The 22832-nt window shown below is 40.1% G+C and overlaps 1 pseudogene; it reads right to left on the minus strand.

Annotated features, from left to right (window-relative positions):
- Positions 1–22497, minus strand: part of LOC136145463 (cytochrome b-like) — a 52786-nt pseudogene extending 30289 nt beyond the window's left edge.
- Between the last annotated feature and the right edge of the window lie 335 nt (positions 22498–22832).

Here is a 22832-nt window from a genome sequence, read left to right on the forward strand (position 1 = left end):
TATTTAAGTGAAAAGAGAATGAAGAGTGTGTCTAAAAAGACAGAACAGCATAGACAAACTTGGAAAGGAGCTTGATGTGTTTGGGAGACTAAGACAAGGTCCAAGTGGGCCCACGATGGAGAACAAGAAGGAAAGTACTGCAGATGAAGCTGAGAAGTTAGCAGGGGCAAGGCTGCTGTGTATGGTCTGCAGATTGTATAGGGGACAGCTCTCAGCATAATAAAGTTGTAGTCTAGAACATGGGGTGTCCTAGAGTTGTTCAGGATATACCAGTCTGGACATTTGTGATATTTCTAAGCCAGAAAATGCTAGAACTCATGAAGCATGATAAGGGATTTTGGATATTATTTGTTAGACCCATGGGGTAACACGACTACATTTACAATTTAGGAAGATTCCTTGCTTGTTTGGTGGAAGATGGATGGTAGTGGGTCTAGAAGATATAAGAATAAACCTCTAATAATATGTCTGTATCATCAAAGTGAGCAATGATGATGGTGGTTTGAACTGGGGTGTTGGTGATGAAGGGGAGAGGTGTGAGCAGAGAGTAGATACTTAGATTAGATGGTAGGGGTCATGAGTGAGGGAGCTGTCACTTAAATTTCTGTCTTGGGAAGATGGGTGGGTAGATGGCGATGGTGTTGCTTGTGATGGTGAACACAGCTATGGTGAAATCATTAGAGAAATAAGACATAAAGCATCAAATAATGTGTTTTAAGTTGAAATTTAGATGAATTCAGCCAAACCCACCTTATACCTAAATAAGCTTTTAAAGTTTTTATAGCCCGTATATTTTCTTCCTATACTGAACCATTTATCTCTGGTTGTTAATTTTTTCCCTTCCTTATCTTAGGGGAATATAAGTCCTATTATATGTCCCTGTTATATAAGTCCTAATATATACTAAAGCAAGATTAAGAGTAATCTGTTTATGCATTTCATTGTTTCTAAAATATACATTAAATAATGATGTGTTATCTCAGAAACTGGGATGCACCTGGAGGTTGATGGCAATGTGCAACACTGCCAGCTAGATGACCATTTTTATGTGATTGTCCTTGTCTGAGTATTTGTACACTTGCTTCTTATTCCTGGTGGCCTAAATGGACCACTTGGCTCCATGTTTCAGTCAACAAACTGTTAGGAAACATTTGAGGAAAGACTATGAATTCTGATTAATATCTAAAAATCTTTCATTGACATTTCTGATAAGATTAAGAAAGTTCCAGCATTCAAATTTGCTGTCATCAGCTTAGAAGAAAACTCTGAAGACAATAGTGGAACACTCTTTGGAAAATAGTCATAATCACCAATTCGATAGTACAATGAATGGCAAAGGGAAATGGACATTTGACTGTAGGTCAAAAGTGACTTAGCAGAATTGGATTCTGTGCATAAAGGAGTTTTAGGAATACTCTGCCAATTTATTTTGCCTATATTTCTCTCTTTTATGAGTGCACAAGAATAATATGTGATGAAAGTCTGAACAAATAAGTCTAAAAGAGCTCTTTAAATAGGTATAAAATAAAAACTATAAGTGATAAGGCTCTGTGCCATAGTTTAATTGGTGGTGTTTTTTCTTTCTTAGGGCTACATAAAATAGTGGTGAGTCAAGGATGAATCTCACAAATATAATGTTGAATGATAGAAATCATAAACAAAAGAATATATAATGTATGATGCTATCTATAGAAAATTTAAAAACCCAGGCAAAACCAAGATATAGTGTTACATGTCAAAGCAGGTATTATCATCTGAGAGGGTAGAGGGAACATGACGGAGTGGGACACTTCTGAAAGTCTGGCATCATTCTATTTCTTGACCTGGCTAGCAGTCACACAGATGTTTGCCTTGTGATTATTCATTGAGCTATGCGTTTGTGTTTCACACACATTTCTCTGTGTGCTTTAAGTTCAGTACAACTTAAAAAATAGTATCTTTTAATTACTAGCTTTTTAGATTTGATGAAATGCAGAAATGTTTGTGTGTGTGCATATGGGGGAGTGTTTTTTTTCCTTAGTAGGTATGCTTACCTAAGTAAGAGGCACCTAGGTAGCTTTCATGGTGGCTTAGACAGTAAAGAATCCGCCTGCAATATGGGAGACCTGGGTTCGATCCCTGGGTTGGGAAGATCCCCTGGAGGAGGGCATGGTAACCCACTCCAGTATTCTTGCCTGAAGTATTTCATGGACAGAGGAGCCTGGCAGGGTACAGTCCACGGGGTTGCAAAGAGTCAGATGTGACTGAGCGACTAAGCACACAGATACACACGCACATCTTCCCTGAGGAGCGCTTGGGTGGATGTAGCAGGGACATGGTAACACATTTTTAGTTTCCAAAACAGGCTCTTCATAATCCAAAGGGAAGGGCTTGAGAGGAGCAGGGCATAGAGTTTATACATAACAGCTTGTGTGTCGTAGAATGAGAAAAGAGCCGCAGACGATGCATACAGTCCACCAGAGATGAGAGTCACTGTGGTTGGAGGAAAGTGGAGGTGGCAGTGGGCCCCGAGGAGAGGAACACACCTGGCAGAAGCCATGCGGATCAGAGTTGAATTAACATGCAGATATGGCCAGGCACTTTCTGAGGTAAGTGCTAGGATTGATATATAAAAGTCTGAAAGGAGTTGTGGTGTTTATTTCTAGGTATTAGTATCATATGTATTTGAAAAAATGATTTGTGCTTCCTTTTATTTTCTAAATCTTCCACAATTAACAAATACTGTGTGCTTGCGTGCTCAGTTGCTTCTGTCATGTCCAATTCTTTACAAACCAATGGACTGTAGCCCACCAGGCTCCTCAGTCCATGGGATTCTCCAGGCAAGAATGCTGGAGGGGGGTTGCCATTTGCTCCTCCAGGTGATCTTCCCCACCCAGGGATCAAACCCATGTCTCCTGCATTGCAGGCAGATTGTTTACTTCTGAGTCACTGGGAAAGCCTCAACATATATTATGCTTGTATTAAAAAAAACTATTTTTAATTAAAAATCTTGGCTGGAATTCCATCCCATGTTAGGCTGTGATTGGTACTGGTGCCTACTGGTGTCTGTGGATGCTCTTATAGTCTGGAGAGTGTATTTATGGCATCTTAAATCTTCCATCCTGCCTGCGGTATTCTGAACAACAGAGTTCAGAAGCACCCAAAGCTTCCAGTTGAGAGAGCTATTATGTAGACCCATCCTTCTGAATGGTCCATGCTTTCAGTTGCCCAAACTCCCACTTGGTGCGTTTTGTCTTCTGTAGCATAAGTACAACCATACAGAACATTGGACAGATGCGATCTGTTGGAGACAAACATGAATTTGTTTTAAAATGCTCCTTTTTCACCAGTGGCAGCAGCTTTTCTTTCAGCCACTACTCAGCAGAGCACATCACCAGATGGCACCCACCTCCACCCCTTTGTGAATGCCTCGAGGACACTGAGATGTATAGAAAAATAAAAGATAGTCCATGCCCTTAGGGAGCCACAGTCTTCTAGGGGAAACAGATTATAAACAACAAATCAAAATCTAGTGTGATGGTTATTATGATAGAAGAATAGAAAGACATGTTTTTCTCCCTCCACTCCCACGTTCTTAAGGCATATACCAAGGCTAGTATAACAGTAGGAGATAGATATTCTTTTAAATAATAATGCATAGAGGATGAGGAGGTGGGGGGTTAATTTTGGCAGTGTGACTTATCTGCTTGCTTTTTGATAATCAACCATGAGGGAGGCCAGGGTGGGTAACTCTCATCTCCTCCTCTAAGGATCTGCAGCCCTTCCCTTCCTCATGCCCTAACTTCTAATCCAACAGTGAACAAAACGAAGATCTACATGACTGAAAGACTGCCCTGGAAATGAACCCAGGAAGAGGGAGTATTGGCTTTAATAAGCTAAGAGTCCAGAGGGGAGAGGGAATAGAGAATGAGGGTCCAAGTGGAAGAGGCTTCCACCTTGGTGATGCCTCATGGCTCCACTTCCTCTGCATCTTCACCTTGGCTAGAGGATCATTTCCATAGTGGAGAATAGAGAGACATAAAATGAGAAACTGACAGCAATGAAATGTTGCAAGATTTAAAGAAAGGGTGCTACAGCGTTTAGTTATTTATTCTACCACTCTTTCAACAAATATCTGATGAAGATTTGTTACCCATATGTCACTGTGCTGGGGCCTGGGGTTATATTGGTAAAGGAATGGACAGAATTCCTGTCCTCATGAAGTTTATAGTCTATTGGGAAAGAAAAAATGGCAGTGTCATTTTTTGTCAGAAAAATGGCATTGTCAGAAAAAATGGCAGTGCCAGAGCCAAACTATTGTTTTCTGATTTCCCTTCCAACTCTGGCCTACAAACAGATTCATTTCAGACCCTGTCCAGTTTCTTGCGGGCTACAGTCTGCTGTGAAAAGTGTTAGCCGCTTAGTCGTATCTGACTTTTTGCAACCCTACAGACTGTAGCCTGCCAGGCTCCTTTGTCCATGGGATTCTCCAGGCAAGAATATTGGAGTGGGTTGCCATTCCCATCTCCAGGGGATCTTCCCAACCCAGGGATGGAACCCAGGCCTCCCAAATTACAGGCTGATTCTTTACTGTCTGAGCTACCAGAGCGGGTCCCAGTTAATTCAGCTGGCTCCCCTGGGGAGGATTGGTTGCTTGGACATCAGGATGCATTTAGATTTTAAAACTCCACTGTCTCTCCTGGAGGTCAATTAGTGTTTGGAATGGATCTCTGCAGCTTGGGAATGATTCCAGATTTCTGATTTATCATCTCTGTTTCTCTTGCTGAAGGCAGCTGTAAAAGATGAGGTCTGTATCTCAGCTGCTGTGGAGTCCTCATTAAGTCCACACTTTTCTCTGTTGATTGAACAAACCATTTTCTTTATTAGGAACTCCGATCCCTCTACACATCTCACTCCCAAGACTGGGAGTTGTAAAGTTTTTTTTGTTTGTTTTTTTTTTTAACTTGAATCATTGTGTCCTTCCTCTTGAGATGCCAAATGTCAATTTTCTCACAATACCCAGGCATGAAAAGTAGTGATCCCATTGAAATAAAGGTAGACTAGACAGCAAAGATTTTCTTTGTGGCCCACGGTGAAGAAGTTGCTATATTGCTCCAGAGTGATTGTGAAACTGAAACTGGACCAAACTGGAAAGGGTTTAGGACATTGTTTAATGTGGGTGTGGGGCGAACTTTGCTCCACATTTATTCTACCACAACTTAACTGGGAACTACCTTGTGTCAGGCATTTGAACTAGGAACCAGCAATATATTGATGAGCAAGTCATGTTCCCTGCCCTTGCAGATCTTGGTATATTGAGGGAGACAGATACATCAACCAAAAAATGAGGAGGAGAGCTCATTGTAGATTAGAGATTTTTGTAATAATTCTTTTTTTTTTTTTTTTTGGCCACGTTGCATGTAGGATCTTAGTTCCTGACCAGGGCTTGAACCCGCAACTCCTGCAGTGAAATCGCAGGCTCATAACCACTGGACCACCAGAGAAGTCCCTGTAATAGTTCATTGACTAAAGTATATTAGATTAGTAATAAAATCATTTATTAGATTAGTAAAAGTCATTTATATTAGATTAGTAATAAAGTCATTTATGGAAAGGCAGAAAGGCCAAAAGATATGACACTGAAAGATAAACTCCCCAGGTCAGTAAGGTGCCCAATATGCTGCTGGAGAAGAATGGAGAAATAACTCCAGAAAGAGTGAAGAGACAGACCCAAAGCAAATATAACACCCAGTTGTGGATGTGACTGGTGATGGAAGTCAAGTCTGATGCTGCAAAGAACAGTATTGCATAGGGACCTGGAATGTTAGGTCCATGAATCAAGGTAAATTGGAAGTGGTCAAACAGGAGATGGCAAGAGTGAACATCGACATTTTGGGAATCAGTGAACTAAAATCGACTGGAATGGGCAAATTTAACTCAGCTGACCATTATATATATTACTGTGAGCAAGAATCCCTTAGAAGAAATGGAGTAGCCCTTATAGTCAACAAGAGAGTTCAAAATGCAGTACTTGAGTGCAATATCAAAAATGACAGAATGATCTCGGTTCATTTCCAAGGCAAACCATTCAATATCACAGTAATCCAAGTCTTTGCCCCAACTAGTAATGCTGTAGAAGCTGAAGTTGAACGGTTCTGTGAAGACCTAAAAGACAGTCTAGAACTAGCACCCTAAAAAAGATGTCTTTTTCATCATAGGGGACTGGAATGCAAAAAGAAGAAGTCAAGAGATACCTTGAGTCACAGGCAAATTTGGCCTTGGAGTACAAAGTGAAGCAGGGCAAAGGCTAATAGAGTTTTGTCAAGAGAACACACTGGTCCTAGCAAACACCCTCTTCCAACAACACAAGAGAAGACTCTACATGTGGACATCACCAGATGGTCAATACTGAAATCAGATTGATTATATTCTTTGTAACCAAAGATAGAGAAGCTCTATACAGTCAGCAAAAATAAGACCGGGAGCTGACTGTGGCTCGGATAGATCATGAACTCCTTATTGCACAATTCAGACTTAAATTGAAGAAAGTAGGGAAAACCACTAGACCATTCAGGTATGACCTAAATCAAATCCCTTGCGATTATACAGTGGAAGTGATAAATAGATTCAAGGGATTAGATCTGATAGACAGAGTGCCTGAAGAACTATGGACAGGGGTTCATGACATTGTTCAGGAGGCAGTAATCAAGTCCATCCCCAAGAAAAAGAAATGCAAAAAGGCAAAATGTTTGTTTGAGGAGGCCTTACAAATAGGTAAGAAAAGAAGAGAAGATAAAGGCAAAGAAGAAAAGGAAAAATATACCCATCTGAATGCAGAGTTCCAAGGAATAGCAAGAAGAGATAAGAAAGCCTTCCTGAGTGATCAATGCAAAGAAATAGAGGAGAACAATAGAATGGGAAAGACTAGAGATCTCTTCAAGAAAATTAGAGCTACCAAGGGAATATTTCATGCAAAGATGGGCGAAGTAGAGGACAGAAATGATATGGACCTAACACAAGCAGAAGATACTAAGAAGAGGTGACAAGAATACACAGAAGAACTGTACAAAAAAGATCTTAACAGCCTGGATAACCCAATGGTGTGATCACTCACCTAGAGCCAGACATCCTGGAGTACAAAGTCAAGTGGGCCTTAGGAAGTATCACTACGAACAAAACTAGTGGAGGTGATGGAATTCCAGTTGAACTATTTCAAGTCCTAAAAGATGATGCTGTTAAAGTGCTGCACTCAATATACCAGCAAATTTGGAAAACTGAGCAGTGGCCACAGGACTGCAAAAGATCAGCTTTCATTTCAATCCCAAAGAAAGGCAATGCCAAAGGATGTTCAAACTACTACACAATTGCACTCATCTCACATGCTAGCAAAGCAGTGCTCAAAATTCTCCAAACCAGGCTTCAACAGTATGTGAACTGTGAAATACAGATGTTCCAGCTGGATTTAGAAAAGACAGAGGAACCAGAGATCAATTTGCCCACATTTGCTGGATCACAGAAAAAGCAAGAGTTCCAGAAAAGCATCTACTTCTGGTTTATTGACTACAGCAAAGCTTTTGACTGTGTGGATCACAACAAACTGTGAAAAATTCTTCAAGAGATGGGAATATCAGACCACCTGACCTGCCTCCTGAGAAATCTGTATGCAGTCAAGAAGCAATTAGAACTGGACATAGAACAACAGACTGGTTCCAAACTGTGAGAGGAGTATGTCAAGGTTGTATATCGTCACCCTGCTTATTTAACTTATATGCAGAGTACAACATGCAAAATGCCAGGCTGGATGAAATACAAGCTGGAATGAAGATTGCCAGGAGAAATATCAATAACCTCAGGTATGCAGATGACACCACCCTAATGGCAGAAAGCAAAGAAGAACTAAAGAGCCTCTTGATGAAAGTGAAAGAGGAGAGTGAAAAAGTTGGTTTAAAACTCAACATTCAGAAATCTAAGATCATGGCATCTGGTCCCATCACTTCATGGCAAATAGATGGGGAAACAATGGAAACAGTGACACTTTATTTTTTGTGACTCCAAAATCACTGCAGATGGTGACTGCAGCTATGAAATTAAAAGATGCTTACTCCTTGGAAGAAAAGCTATGACCCACCTAGGCAGATTATTAAAAAGCAGAGACATTACTTTGCCAACAAAGGTCCATCCAGTCAAGCTATGATTTTTCCAGTAGTCATGTATGGATGTGAGAGTTGAACTATAAAGAAGGCTGAGCACCGAAGAACTGATGCTTTTGAATTGTGGTTTTGGAGAAGACTCTTGAGAGTCCCTTGGACTACAAGGAGATCCAACCAGTCCATCCTAAAGGAAATCAGTCCTGAATATTCATTGGAAGGCCTGATGCTGAAACCGAAACTCCAATACTTTGGCCACCTGATGTGAAGAATTGACTCATTTGAAAAGACTCTGATGGTGGGAAAGATTGAAGGCGTGAGGAGAAGGGGACGACAAAGGATGAGATGGTTAGATGCCATCACTGAGTCAATGGACTTGAGTTTCAGCAGGCTTTGGGAGTTGGTGATGGACAGGGACGCCTGGATGCTGCAGTCCTTGGGGTCGCAAAGAGTCAGACACAATTGAGCGACTGAACTGAACTGAATAAAGTCATTATAAGTAATATTGATGCTGTGGTTTGTGTTACAAAATAGTTGGTGGATGCCTCTATAGCTCGTGTGTTGAATTGTTTTATTATTAATAGAATGGGAATAACAGCTACTGTGTTTATTTCAAATCCAACTCAGGTAAATAACCAGTGTGAGCTTGTTATTACACTTATAGTTCCTGAAATGATGGTCTGTAGAACAATAGCAAGGATGTGCTATGCTAAGTTGCTCAGTCATGTCCGACTCTTTGAGACGCCATGGACGGTAGCGCACCTAGCTCCTCTGTCCATGGGGATTCTCCAGGAGAATGAGTTGCCATGCCCTTCTCCAAGGGGTAGTGAAGATAATAGGGTTTATTAGTACAGGAACATTTTGGGATAGGCTGGATAACTTATGTAGCTGACCTTTACTATAAAGTGTGGTGTAATGTGGTAGGACTTTACAAAGGACTTTGAATTCTTATGGCTAGGTTCAATTCCTATAATTCTAGAAGTAGAAGATTTTTTTCTTTCTTTCTTTTTTTTTTTTTTTTGTGGTGGGCATGCCGTGTGGCTTGTGGAATCTTAGTTCCCTGACTAGGGATTGAATTCTGGTCCTGGCAGTGAAAACACTGAGTCCTAGCCACTGGATTGCCAGGGAATTCCCCAGAAGTAAGAGGATTTGAACTTATTTGCTCTATCAAAATAACTCTTTTGTCAGGCAAATTTCTTATGTTTGTTGCGGGGTGCCTTATATGATGATCGGTAGTGAGACATGTCATGTACATAGGGCTAGTGTTAACGGCAGAGAATATTTTCATTAGATATATGAGTTGATCATATTGGAATCATGGAGAGTATGTTTGAATTTCATAGAAAGGCAATTGTTAGGGGCGTTTTAATGATGAAATCAGCAGTATATGGTTATGGTAAGTAGGGTTATAAAATACTCCTAGAAACAGGATTGTTATAAAAATATTTATTATGTTGATATTGAGGCTTCCCTGGTGGCTCAGATGGTAAAGAATCTGCCTGCAATACAGGAGACCCTGGTTCAGTCCCTTGTTTGGGAAGATCCCCTGGAGAAGGAAATGGCAACCCATTCCAGTGTTCTTACCTGGAGACTCCATGGACAGAGGAGCCTGGCTGGCTTAAGTCCATAGGGTCGCAAAGAGTCAGACACGACTGAGCAACTAACACAGTATGATGAAATTAGCATATTCTTTTGTTTTGTTTTTCTGTCTGTGAAGCATGTGGGATCTAGTTCCTCGAACAGGGATCAAATCTGCTCCCCCAGCATTGGAAGTGTGAAGTCTTAACAACTGGACTGCCAGGGAAGTCCCAATATTGGCATATTCTGTTAGGAAGAATGGGCTTCCCAGGTGGCACTTGTGATAAAGAACTTGCTTGCCCATGCAGGAGACATAAGAGACCTGGATTAGATTCCTGGGTTGGGAGGATCCCTTGGAGAAGGGCATGGCAACCCACTACAGTATCATGCCTGGAGAATCCCATGGACAGAGGAGACTGGCAGGTTATGGTCCATAGTGTTGCAAAGAGTCAGACACAACTGACGCAACTTAGCACGCATGCATGCATGCTGGGAAGAACAGGATAAATCAGGCTGCTGCATGTTCTACATTGAAGCCAAATCCAAGTTCTGATTCTCCTTCTGTTGAATCAAATGGGGCTCGGTTATTTTCTGCTAGAGTTGAAATAATTCATATTATGCCTCGGGGTCAGGATAGGAAAATTAGTCATATGTGTTGTATGATAATTAGTGTTTGAAAGTGTAAATGATCTGTTTATCAATAGGACTGATGAGAATAATTGCTAGTATTACTTCGTATGAGACTGTCTGTGCTATTGCTTGTGGGGCTCCAATTAGTGTGTATTTTGAATTTGAAGTCCATCTGAATCAGAGGATACAGCTAGTATAAATAGTACGTGTAGGCTTCTGTTACTCATTGGGTAGGGTATGGGGAGAGGAACTCATATTGTGAGAGCTAGGGTTAAGGCCAGAATTGAATCAAAGATAAATATAGAAATTGATAGCGTTGGTGGTCATAGTGGATCTTTAATAATCTGACTGCATCAGCAAGATTATAATAATCCATAGGGGTTGACAATGTTTGACCCTTTCTTCAGAGTTACCTATAGCCTAGAACTTTTGGTCCAGTTGGACTTCCCTGGTGGCTCATATGGTAAAGAATCTGCCTGCAGTGAGGGAGACCTGGGTTCAATTCCTGGGTTGAGAAGATCCCCTGGAGGAGAGCATGGCGACCCACTCCAGTATTCTTGCCTGGAGAGTCCGCATGGACAGAGGAGCCTGGTGGGCTTCAGTCCATGGGGTCGCTAAGAGTGGGACACAGCTGAGCGACTAAGCGCATTTGGTCCAATTAATATGAAGAACAATACCGCTAGTAGGATTGGGGTAATGAGTGAAAGAATGTGTGTGTGTTTTTTTAAATAAACCTTTTATTTTGGAATAATTTTAGACTCATGGAAAAGCTACAAAAATAGTGTAGAGATTTCCTATACCCTTCACAATTTCTCCTATTGTTAACATCTTACATAACCATGGTGTATTCAGCTCAATGAAGATATTAATGATGATAGATTACCATTAACTAAAATACAGTCCATCTGGAGTTTACTGGTCTTTCTACTAATATCCCTTTTCTTTTCTAAGATCCAACTCAGGATAGCACAATGTCTTTCAGCCTACCCTCTTTTAAATAGTCTTTCTGTTTTTAGGAAATACATGAGTCAGATAGAATCCACTTGAATGAATGTTAATTATGAACATTTTGTTAGGAAGAAGAACTGAACCTCTGGCAATAAAGGTTTAAGTTTTACATGGTTAGTGGGTTCTATCTTCCTGACACATCTTGTTCTTAGGAAAAAGTGTGAAAGTGTTAGTTGCTCAGTCATGTCTGACTCTTTGCGAACCCATGAACTATACAGCCCGCCAGACTCCTCTGTCCATGGACTTCTCCAGGCAAGAATACTGGAGTGGGTAACCATTCCCTTCTCCAGGGGATCTTCCTGACCCAGGGGTCTCCCACATTTCAGGCAGATTCTTTACTTTCTGAGCCACCGGGGCTCGGGCAGGGTAAGAGTAAATTAATTGAATTGAGATGATATCATTAATGAATTTGAAGGTGCTTTTGTAAAGTAGGCCTTATTTCCTTTGTCCTTTTGTGCTAGGAGAAATGTATAATAGATAGAAACCTATCTGGATTACTTGGATCTCAACTCAGATCACTTAAGACTAATCGTTGAACTAACGAATCATTAATAGCATTTACATCATTGGGTTGTCCTGATTCAACACTGAGGTCCTAAACCCTATTGTTGATATGAACTCTAGAGTAGGATCCTTCTGCTATCCCTAGAGTAACTTGTTTCTTGATCAGTGTTTTGGATCAATAAGTGATTAGGCATTTTGACCAGTTGGTCTAAATTTTAATAACTCAGAAGTTATTTTATTTTCTGAGATCACCCACCAAAAATTCTTAATCCATTAAAATCTTTGTTATCCCATCTAAGATTTGGTTATTGTTTATTATTATTATTTTTTGAATTAGTTAATTAAAGCTCCATAGGGTCTTCTTGCCTTATTATACTGTTCCCGCTTCTTCACAGGAGGATCATTTTCACTGATCAAAAGTAAGAGACAGTAAAAGCCTCATGGTACCAGTCATACAAGCCCTTACTTATAAAATAAATGATTTTGCTACCTTTGCATGGTCAGGATACTATGACCATTAAACATGTCACTGGGTAGGCAATGCCTCTCACACTAGTGATGGCAGAGGTGATGATTTTTGGTAAATAATTTTAGAGGCAGGGTTTGTGTTTGCCAAATTCCTTTTACCTTTTTAAATCTTTCCTTAAATACATGCTTGTATTAGGTTAACCATTGTTTGAATAAATAATTAAGTGTTGGATTAGGTTTAAATTTTATTGTTAACTATTCGGGGGCTATCTTCTCTGCTATAGACTTATGCCGGGATAATTTTTCTCTTACTCAGGTTAATAGTATTGCTTCTGTTAATAGATCAGTTAGTCTAGTATTAAATTATGAGTTGGCTTGTTTCTTGCTGGTGTTAAGATGAATGTGTTTTGAGCTTGAATGCTTTCTTTTATATATAGTTTATTTTTTTATTGCACTGGGTCTTTATTGCTCCATGCCAGGCTTTCTCTAGTTGAGGCGACTGTGGGCTCCTCTTCGTTGTGGTCCACAGGCTTCTCACTGTGGTGGCTTCTCTTGTTGTGGGTCACAGGCTCTAGGTGCAGGGGCTTCAGTTGTTGCAGCACGTGGGCTCAGTAGTTGTGGCTTGAAGGCTCTAGAGTGAGCATGCTTCAGTAGCTGTGTTAAATGGAACGGGCTTACTTGCTCCCAGATGTGGAATGCTCTAGGACTAGGGATCGAACCCGTGTCCTCTTCTTTGGCAGGCAGATTCTTATCCACTGTGCCACCAGGCAAATCCTTGAATGCTTTCTTAATTGGTCGCTGCTTTTAAGCCAACTGTGAAATTGTCTATGCTTTCTAAGAAAAGTTGTATTTTGTGTCTAAAAAGTTGTATCTTTTTAGAGTAATATTTAAAATTACATTAAAAGTTATGATTTTTAAAGTAATATTTAAAGTTGAACTAACAATCTTTTCTGGACAACCAGCTTATCGTCAGTCTTGTCAAGCTTGTCACCTCTGCTTGTAAATCTTACTGTTTTGTCACATAGATGATTTTTTCCTCTAAACTGTTCATAAGTAGCTCATCTGGTTTTGGGGTATTTCACTTAAGTTCTCTCTGTTAAAGTTTTCTGCTTATATCATTCTGCAAAAGGTAAAAGGATAAGTAAACCTTACTTTTGGGCAGTTTAGTGCTTCTTTCATCATCCCTTTGTGGTACTTTCTCTATAAAGTCAAGTTTAAATTTCTATCTCCTACACTTTAGATGTTGAATGAATGCTTTATTTAATTTTCTCATGTTAGTTGAATTGGGTGGAAAGTTTGGGCTAGTTTCAGTTCAAAGCATTCATGCGGTATGAAATCTCCTGGGTATAAACTAGGTGCTTTATTTAAGCTACACTTTGATTTGTCCAAGCACACTTTCCAGTATGCTTACAACTTGTCTCCTTCTATATGTTTGGTACATGTCAACAGCTTGTGAAAAGTTACCATATTTGTGGAGGGTGATGGTCAGTGTGTGTGTACTTCATAGCCTGATTCCATTAAGCACACTATTTTTTTTAAAAAAAGATTTTTTTATGTGGACCATTTAAAAAAAGTCTTATATTGAATTTGCTGCAATATTGCTTCTGTTTGTTTTCGTGGCCATGAGGCATGTGGAGTCTTAGCTCCTTGACCAGGGATCAAACTTGCACCCCCAGCATTGGAAGGCGAAGTCTTAACCACTGAATCACCAGGAAGTCGCTAACATGCCATTCTTAATTTACTAATAAATCTTTCTTTGGTTTTTAATTTCATGAGAAACTTTTGTGTTATATTCCTGAGGTAGAAAATGTAACCTGTTTCTTCATATGCCATAGGCTACATCCTGACCTAACATTTTTATTTCTGATAATTATGCTTACTATTGTTCCTTTTAGGGTTTGCTGAAGGTGACAATATATAGACTGTGTTAGCAAGGGTTGGTGAGTTATTGATTATAGAACAGGCTCCCCTAAAGGGGTTTGAAGCACCATCAAGTCCTTCGAGTTTTAGGCTTTTGCTAGTAGTATTCTGGCAAATAATTTTGTTTTAATTATTTGAGTTTAGGGCTAAGCACACTGAGATGGGCTTCCCCAGTGGCTCAGTGGTAAAGAATCCATGTGAGGAGCCATGGAGACGTGTTTGATCCCTGGATATGGAAGATCCCATGGGGGAGGGCATGGCTACCCACTCCAGTTTTCTTGCCTGGAGAATTCCATGGACAGAGAAGGCTGGTGGGTATAGTCCAAAGGGTCTTAAAGAGTCGGACGTGACTAAAGCGACTTACCACACATGCACATAGTGGGGTATGCTATCTAATCCCAGTTTGGACCTTAGCTGTCATGAGTTAAAATGTTAAAGTCACTTCTGTAGCTTGTTTTTAATTTAGCTAGGACTTTTTACAGCATAGCTAGGACTTTATTTTGGGGTGCTCTTTAATACACTTTATGCCAGATTTCTCTTAATTAGGGTTAATTGTATGACCATAGTATTTGGCACTGGAGAAGGCAATGGCAACCCACTCCAGTGTTCTTGCCTGGAGAATCCCAGGGACGGGGGAGCCTGGTGGGCTGCCGTCTATGGGGTCGCACAGGGTCGGACACGACTGAAGTGACGACGCAACAGCAGCAGCAGCAGTATTTGGCACAAAAGGTACCAACCTGATTGGTAGTATAACTTAGTCAAACTTTCGTTTATGGCTTAATGTTGATCACTGCTGTTTCCCATGGGGGGTGTGGTTAAGCAAGGTGTTGTGAGCTGCTTTTTGCTATGCTTGATTCTTGAGTCTTTTAATCTTTGATGATTTCGAGGGCATTCTCGATGGGATAGAGATGTTTACATGTGTCACTTTATTAAAAATTAATAGGAAGGTTGTGACCAAACCTATGTATTTATGGAATAGGTAACCTCATCTAGGCATTTTCAGTGTCTTGCTTTAATTATTAAACTACATCAACAGGTTGAGTAGGATTTTGTTAGTGCAAGATTTGTGTATTTAGATGATATATTGGTATTCAGTGTATTAGTTTGGATTGTGTTGAAATTAGTATCTAAGTGTTTAATTTTTTCTTCTGTGTATTTTTAAGATGTAGTTTAATTTTGATTTTGTTGGAAGTAAGTGGCAGATCTAGGAGGGTGTCTGTATAAGCTGTGAAAGTGAAAATCCAACTCTTAGCGACCCCATGGACTGTTGTAGCCCACCAGCCTCCTCTGTCCGTGGGATTCTCCAGGCAAGAATACTGGAGTGGGTTACCATTCCCTTCTCCAGGAGATCTTCCCCACCCAGGGATTGAACCTGGGTCTCCTGCATTGAAGGTATATCTAAATAATTCATTGGTATAGTTCAGAGACTACTTTGCAGTTATACTAGATTTGGGTTGATAAAAAAAAAGGTTAATCTGTTGTTTGAGGGGTTTGGCAGGATGATGATGACATATAAAGTGTGAGGGATAAGGGGAGTCTGATTAAACAGGTCATTTAGCCAATACATGTGTGTGTGTGTGTGTGTGTGTGCACTTCTGTATGTATTTGTGTAATTGCTTCACATCCCATAACCATTGGCTGATAACTTTGGGAAATAATATTTATTTTAAGCTCAGCTACAAGTTGCTGGAATGTGTCAAGGCTGTTGACAGTCAGAGCAGAGTCATAGCATTCCCCCAAATTAAAAAGAATAAAAGTAAACACATGAAGCCACAGTTACACATGAGGATGAGCAGATTAGTCATTAGTCTATCAAGATGTCTTATTTAAGGGGAAAGAGTGGGCAATTTTAGGTGAGATGAGATGGCCCTGAAGTAAGAACCATATACCAAGTATAGCTCATTCATAGAAACTCTCATGATTTATGGGCCTGGAGCAATAAGAGAAATATGTTTGTGGGCAGGTTGATGGTTTCTTAAAGCTTGCTGATTAAGCTCTGGTTATTGGTTATGGTGGGCTTCCCAGGTGGTGCAGTTATAAAGAATCCACCTGCCAATGCAGGAGATACAAAGAGATGTGGGTTCTATCCTTGGGTTGGGAAGATCCCCTGGAGTAGGAAATGGCAACCCCTCCAGTATTCTTGCCTGGAAAATTCCATGGGCAGAGGAACCTGGATGAGCTACAGTCCATGGGGTCACAAAGAGTTGAACACAACTGAGTGACTAAGCATACACGCACATTGGTTATGGTAACGATTTGACTCAATGCAGTATGTTTGGTTAATAAATGTGTATGTTCTATGTAACATCAAGTTGTTCAATTACTTCATAGATGTTTGCAGAGACAAGGGTTGAATGTGAGTTGACCAGTATAATGTATTATGTAATGTCAATAAGATAATGTACATGCTTATAATCATGGGTGTATGAGTATACATTTATTATGTCTAATAAGTATATATTCTGTTTATGGGTATGGCAAGGCAACCCTCTTGCTTGGAGAATCCCATGGACAGAGGAGCCTGGTGGGCTGCAGTACGTAGGGTTGCAAAGAGTCAGACATTACTGAAGCGACTTAGCCCAGCACAGCACATGTGGAAGGGCACATATTGCACAAAATACATAGCAGTGTTGATTTTAATGCTGCCATTGCTAATACTCATACAGTACTTAAAGGTAGTGTAAATGTCCCATAACAGATTCTCAGGGAGTAGTTTAAGTAGAATTTCAATTTTGGGTTCTGATGGTAGGACTGGAGCTTCTTCCTTGAGTCTTAGGGAGATGTGTTATTTTCCTTTTCTAGTTTATAAGACCAAGGAAATAAATATACTACAAAGACTGTTCATTTTAGGAGGTTGCTTTCAGTGATGCCTATTAGTGGTGTAAGGGCGAGAATTAGAAGGAAGCATAAGATAGATGCTGGGCTTCCCTGGTAGCTCAGCTGGTAAAGAGTTCACCTGCAATGCAGGAGGCCCAGTTTGATTCCTGGGTTGGGAATTTCCCCTGGAGAAGGGTTAGGCTACCCACTACAGCATTCTTGGACTTCCCTGGTGGCTCAGATGGTAAAGAATCTGCCTGCAATGCAGGAGACTGACTTCGATCCCTGGGTTGGGAAGATCTGGAGAAGCCCCACGGACAGAGGAGCCTGGCAGGCAACAGTCCATGGGGTCACAAAGAGTTGGACATGACTGAGTGACTAAGCACAGCACAGCACATAAGATAGATGCTAGTTGCCCAGTCATAATAAATGAGTATTCAGCAAGTTCCGATTCGGGTTAGCAAACCTACTGTGAGTACTCAGAATAGACATTGGCTAAGGGATTGAGTACTGTATGTCATTGTTTTGATAAATGAAGTATTGGGATAACTGGTAAAATGAAGATTGAGAAGATTAAGCCTAGTGCACCTTCTAGTTTGTTGGAAATTGATTGTGGGATTGCATATGGATATAAGAAGTATCCATCTGGTTTGATGTGGTAGTAGGGAGTGTTGAGGGGGGTTAGCTGGGATATAGTTGTCTGGGTCCTCTAGAAGGTCAGGGAAGAATAGTACTAGTACTATTACTAGTACTGGTAGGATCAGAAACTGGAACAAGGCACCAAGATATCTTTGTGCAGTATGGATGAAATGGGATTTTGTTCATGTCGAATGAAATCCTTGTTGGATTATTAGAGTCTGTATCATGAAGGAATAACAGGTGGATGATTGCTAAAGCTGCAATAATAAATGGAAGGATAAAGTGGAAGAAAAACTGTGTAAGAGTGGCTTTGTTAACTGAGAATTCTCCTCAGATTCATTCTGAGGCTGGTTCCAATGTAAGGAATTTGTAAAAGGAAATTTGTAATGACAGTTGCTCCTTAGAAACATATTTGGCCTCATGGTAACACGTAGCCTATAAATGCTATAGCTATTACTGTAAATAGTAGGGACGATTCTGATGTCTCATGTTTCTGGGAGAGTGTAAGATCCATAATATAGTACTTGCCCTACATGGATAAAAAATTACGGAAGCTGTATGTGCATGTAGATACTGGATAGTTCATCTGTAATTTACATCTTGGCAGATATGGGTTACAAATGAAAAGACAGTTACTGTATCTGATGTACAGTGTGTTGTTAGGAATAACCCTGTTAACATTTGTAGAATTAAAGAAATATCTGGTTGTTGTTGTTGTTCGGTCACTAGTCATGTCTGACTCTTTGCGACCCTATGAGCTATAGCCTGCCTGGCTCCTCTGTCCATGTGATTCTCCAGGCAAGAATACTGGAGTGGGTTGCCAACATGCTTCTCCAGGAGATCTTCTTGACCCAGGGATTGAACCTGCCTCCCTTATGTTTTCTGCTTTGGCAGGCAGATTCTTTACTACTAGTTCCAGCTGGGAAGCCCCATCTAGGGGTATGTTAGTAGTTTTTGGTTATATAACAGCTGTGACCACTGAACTTGCAGTGGTTCTTTACATTTTCAAGGATGAAGAAGTAGAGATTGTGTGTAATTTTAATGGGATGGAAGACTGACTGATTTATGATACTGGAGATTCTGGGTTTTCTACTGAGGAAGCTATACGAATTGCTGCATTATTGTACTTGGCTGGTGTTTGTTACTGGTTGGTCATTGCTTATTGGCATTGTGATAATTATGGAAGTAAGTCATGGAAATTAAATAGAACTGTTCTTACGGCAAGTGTAATGAGAAAGGAGAGGAAATGAACTTTAATTAGGCCTTTTTGGTCTAGGGCTAGTATAGAAATTTTTATCTGGAAATGTAACAGGTAGATTTTGGTAACACGTTTTCTAGTCAAATCAGGTCTAACAGTAGTGATGCTCATTTCTGACTCCTTGATGGATTTAGATATGGTGAGAGATGGTGTATGATAGCTGGAAAGTATCTGAGAAGATTAGAGAATTTGAATAGATTTGAAGGATAATTGAATTTAGATTTTTGTGTAATAAAGTTGATTTCAAGTGCCAGAATAAATCCTCAAATAGTCACGGCAAGGGCTGTTAACTTCAAATAGCAAGGCATAGTTATTTGTGGAATTGTTGGAGAGATGTTGCTGGAGATAAAGAATCCAGCAAAAATACTTCCAATTAAAAGACGTTTGATAGAATTAATTAGGAGTGGATTATTTTCATTAATGCAAGTTAGAGTAGAGAAGTGAGATTGTCCTAAGAGCAAAGAATTTGAGTGCTATAATTAGGGACGTGGCAATAGGTATAATTAGGAGGGCTCAAGCATTGGTACAGGATGTGTTGACTGTTTCGATGAGCAGCTCTTTGGAACAAAAACCTCCAAGGAGAGGTATTCCTGTTAATACGAGGCTTCCGATGATGACGGAGGTTGTGGCAAAAGGTATTGCTCTAAACAGACCTCTTATTTCCCGAATAACTTGTTCATCATTTAGACTGTGAACAATGGATCTGGAGCATATAATAGCATTTCTTTGAAAAGCGCTTGTGTGCAGATACGGGGGAGGGTTAGGTAGGGATGGTTAATACCAATGTTTACCATTTTAAGGCCTTGTTAGCTCAAGGTAGAAAAGGTGACCTTTTTTTTTTTTTTAATGTTGTTTTGGGTGAGAACACAGATTGCTGTAAATAGTATGATAATGGCTCCTAGGCATAATGTCATAGTTTGGACTGTTTTATTGTTTTCTCTTAGTGGATGATAAAGGCTATTAGAAAACACCTGCCTCAACTGTTGTTTGAGTGGCATGAGGTTGAGACTGGAATGTGGCCCTCTATTCCTGAGGGGAGTCTTGGGTGAAGGCCAGATTGGGCAGATTTTCCAGCTATAACTAGGAGAAAACTGACCAGGGATAAACTAATGTGACGTAAGTCTGAAAATTTGTTGTTAAGTCTCATGCATTTGAGTGATAACCATGCTGTTGATAATGAATCCAACTGGAGATCAATGAGGTTAGGTAAAACGATTTGAAGATCAGTAATGTTTGCGTCTGTATGGTCCTGCCACTCACCCCATGTGCCAAGAGGGTACAACCCCAACTAAACTGTTGGAGAAGATTGTTGGCAGTAACTAAAACTTAGTATAGTGATGAGAAGTACAAGTAGATATTTTAAGAACCCATTAATGTTAAGAGTCTGAGTGTGTAGAGAATGTTGCGGATTCTATGACTGACCATGTGATGAATTGTGCTGCTGTTATGAATATCATTGAGAAGTAATGTACTTTAAAGCTAACGATAGTTTTAGGGTTGGAGAGTAAGTAATTCAGTGTCAGTTTGAAATGATTATTTCATGGCCCAAGTAGGTGAATACTGTTGTGGAAATTAAGCTGGTAATAAAGACATGTGAGACATAAAATGAGCATAGGTTGCCCCTGTAGACATTGGAGTTTGTTATTTTAATTGGTAGAGTTAATGTAATTAGTGTGACTAGAGTAGAAGAGGGGAATAAACTTATTACTTTTATTTGGAGTTGCACCAGGTTTTTGGTTCCAAAGACTGATGGATTACTCCTATTTTTTTTCTTTTAGAAGTTTGGTTAATTTTGAAGACATGAATTAGCAGTGCTTATATACCTTTTTGGTAAATAAGATTTGATTTTCTGTTGCTAGATTCACCATCTAATGTTTTTGTCAAACTGTATTTACGGAACATGGAGCTCAAAATAATTTGGGATTGAGTGATAGTGGAGGGGTAGTAGGTGCAGTTACAAGGGCGTTTTTTGTGTAAGGGCTTCCCTGGTGGCTCAGATGGGAAAGAATCGGCTTGCAATGAGGGAGACCCAGGTTCAATCCCTGAGTTGGGAAGATCCCCTGGAGAAGGAAATGGCAACACACTCCAGTATTCTTGCCTGGAGAATTCCATAGACAGTCCATGGGGTTGCAAAGAGTCAGACATGACTGAGTGACTAACACTTTTACTTTCACATTTTTTACTTTTCTCATGTAAATATTGTGTTATGATTAGTATATAGAGTCTATGGCAGTATTGACTGCATTAATCCCTACTAGGATGATGGTGATGTTGGAACATGGAAAAGATTGCCACCAATAGTTCTCCAATGAAGTTGATTGTTGGGGGGTAATGCTAGATTTGTAAGACTTGCTAGTAGTCATCATGTTGCCTTTAGTGGAAGAGGTCTGTAGGCCACAGGCTAAAATTATGGTTTGACTCTGAATACATTTGTAATTTGAATTTTCCAGGCAGTGTAATATAGATGACGTGAGGCCATGGCCGAGGTGGCCCCTAAATAACTTCAATGTGTTTGGATGAGGATAGCTGTGATGGCAAGTGCTATGTGGTGAGTGAATCATGGTGAATGATTTTAAATCTGTTTGGTGCAAGCAGATTGAGCTAGTTATGATTATTCCTAATATGAGAAGTGGATATGCTATGTGGTTTGTTAAGGGGTATAGGATCATTGTGATTTGTAGCATACCAGGGCCCCCAAGTTTGAGTACTGTGGCTACAGGAACTATAGAATAGGGGCTTTGACATGCAATTTTGGCAGTCAGAGGGTTTTTTTTAAAATTATAAAATCTATTTTGCATCCTAGCAAAATGCTGGATCAAGAGTTAGATTTTGTTGGGTTCAGTGTTGGATCATTAAAAAGTTTCATGAACCTATAATATTTTGGATATACATGAGAAACTAGGAGTGGAGAAGATGCTACTAGTGTGTAAAATAAAAAATAAAGTCCTGCATTAAGTTGTTCTGTTGGTTTCCTCAGTGAGTAATAACAATGGTGGGATTAGAGTTGCTTCCAGTAAGATACAGAATGGAATCAATTCTGTGGCTGGGAATGTTCTAATTAGGAACATCTATAGCATGATTAGTATAGAATATATAGCTTTTTCCAAGTTAGTAATTCTTTTTTTCTTAATATTTATTTATTTGACTCCACTGGATCTTAGTTGCAGCACATGGGCTCTTCATTGCTGTGTGTAGATTTCTCTAGTTGTAGTTTTCGAGCTCTCGAGTGCTCAGGGAGAAGGCAATGGCAACCCACTCCAGTATTCTTGCCTGGAAAATCCCATGGACGGAGGAACCTGGTAGGTTACAGTCCATGGGGTCTCGAAGGGTCTGACACGACTGAGCGACTTCACTTTCACTTTTCACTTTCATGCATTGGAGAAGAAAATGGCGACCCACTCCAGTGTTCTTGCTTGGAGAATCCCAGGGACGGGGGAGCCTGGTGGGCTGCCGTCTACGGACATGACTGAACTGACTTAGCAGCAGCAGTAGCAGCAGAGTGCTCAGGTTCAGTAGCTGCAGCACATGGGCTAAATTGTCCTGCGGCATGAGGGATCTTAGTTCCCTGGCCAGGAATGGAACTGAGTCCCCTGCATGAGAAGATGGATTCTTAACCACTGGACCACCAGGGAAGTTCCTGGTGATTCTTTCAATAGGTGACATTGGTTGGCAATGAATATTAGTGGTAAGAGTCATGTTTTTAAAATTCATAAAGGTGCCGATAGGAGTTGGAGATGATTAATGAAAAATTAAGGCTGTTGTCATTAAATTGGTTAAGAAGAAATAGGCTGATAAAACTAATCAGTAAGCTATACGTTGTGGTAGTGATTCAAGTCATGTTATTTTTGATAATCATGTTAATTGTATTAATATAATAGTTGGGA

The sequence above is a fragment of the Muntiacus reevesi genome, chromosome 13 (genome assembly GCF_963930625.1).
Source record: "Muntiacus reevesi chromosome 13, mMunRee1.1, whole genome shotgun sequence".
NCBI classification, from domain to species: Eukaryota; Metazoa; Chordata; class Mammalia; order Artiodactyla; family Cervidae; genus Muntiacus; species Muntiacus reevesi.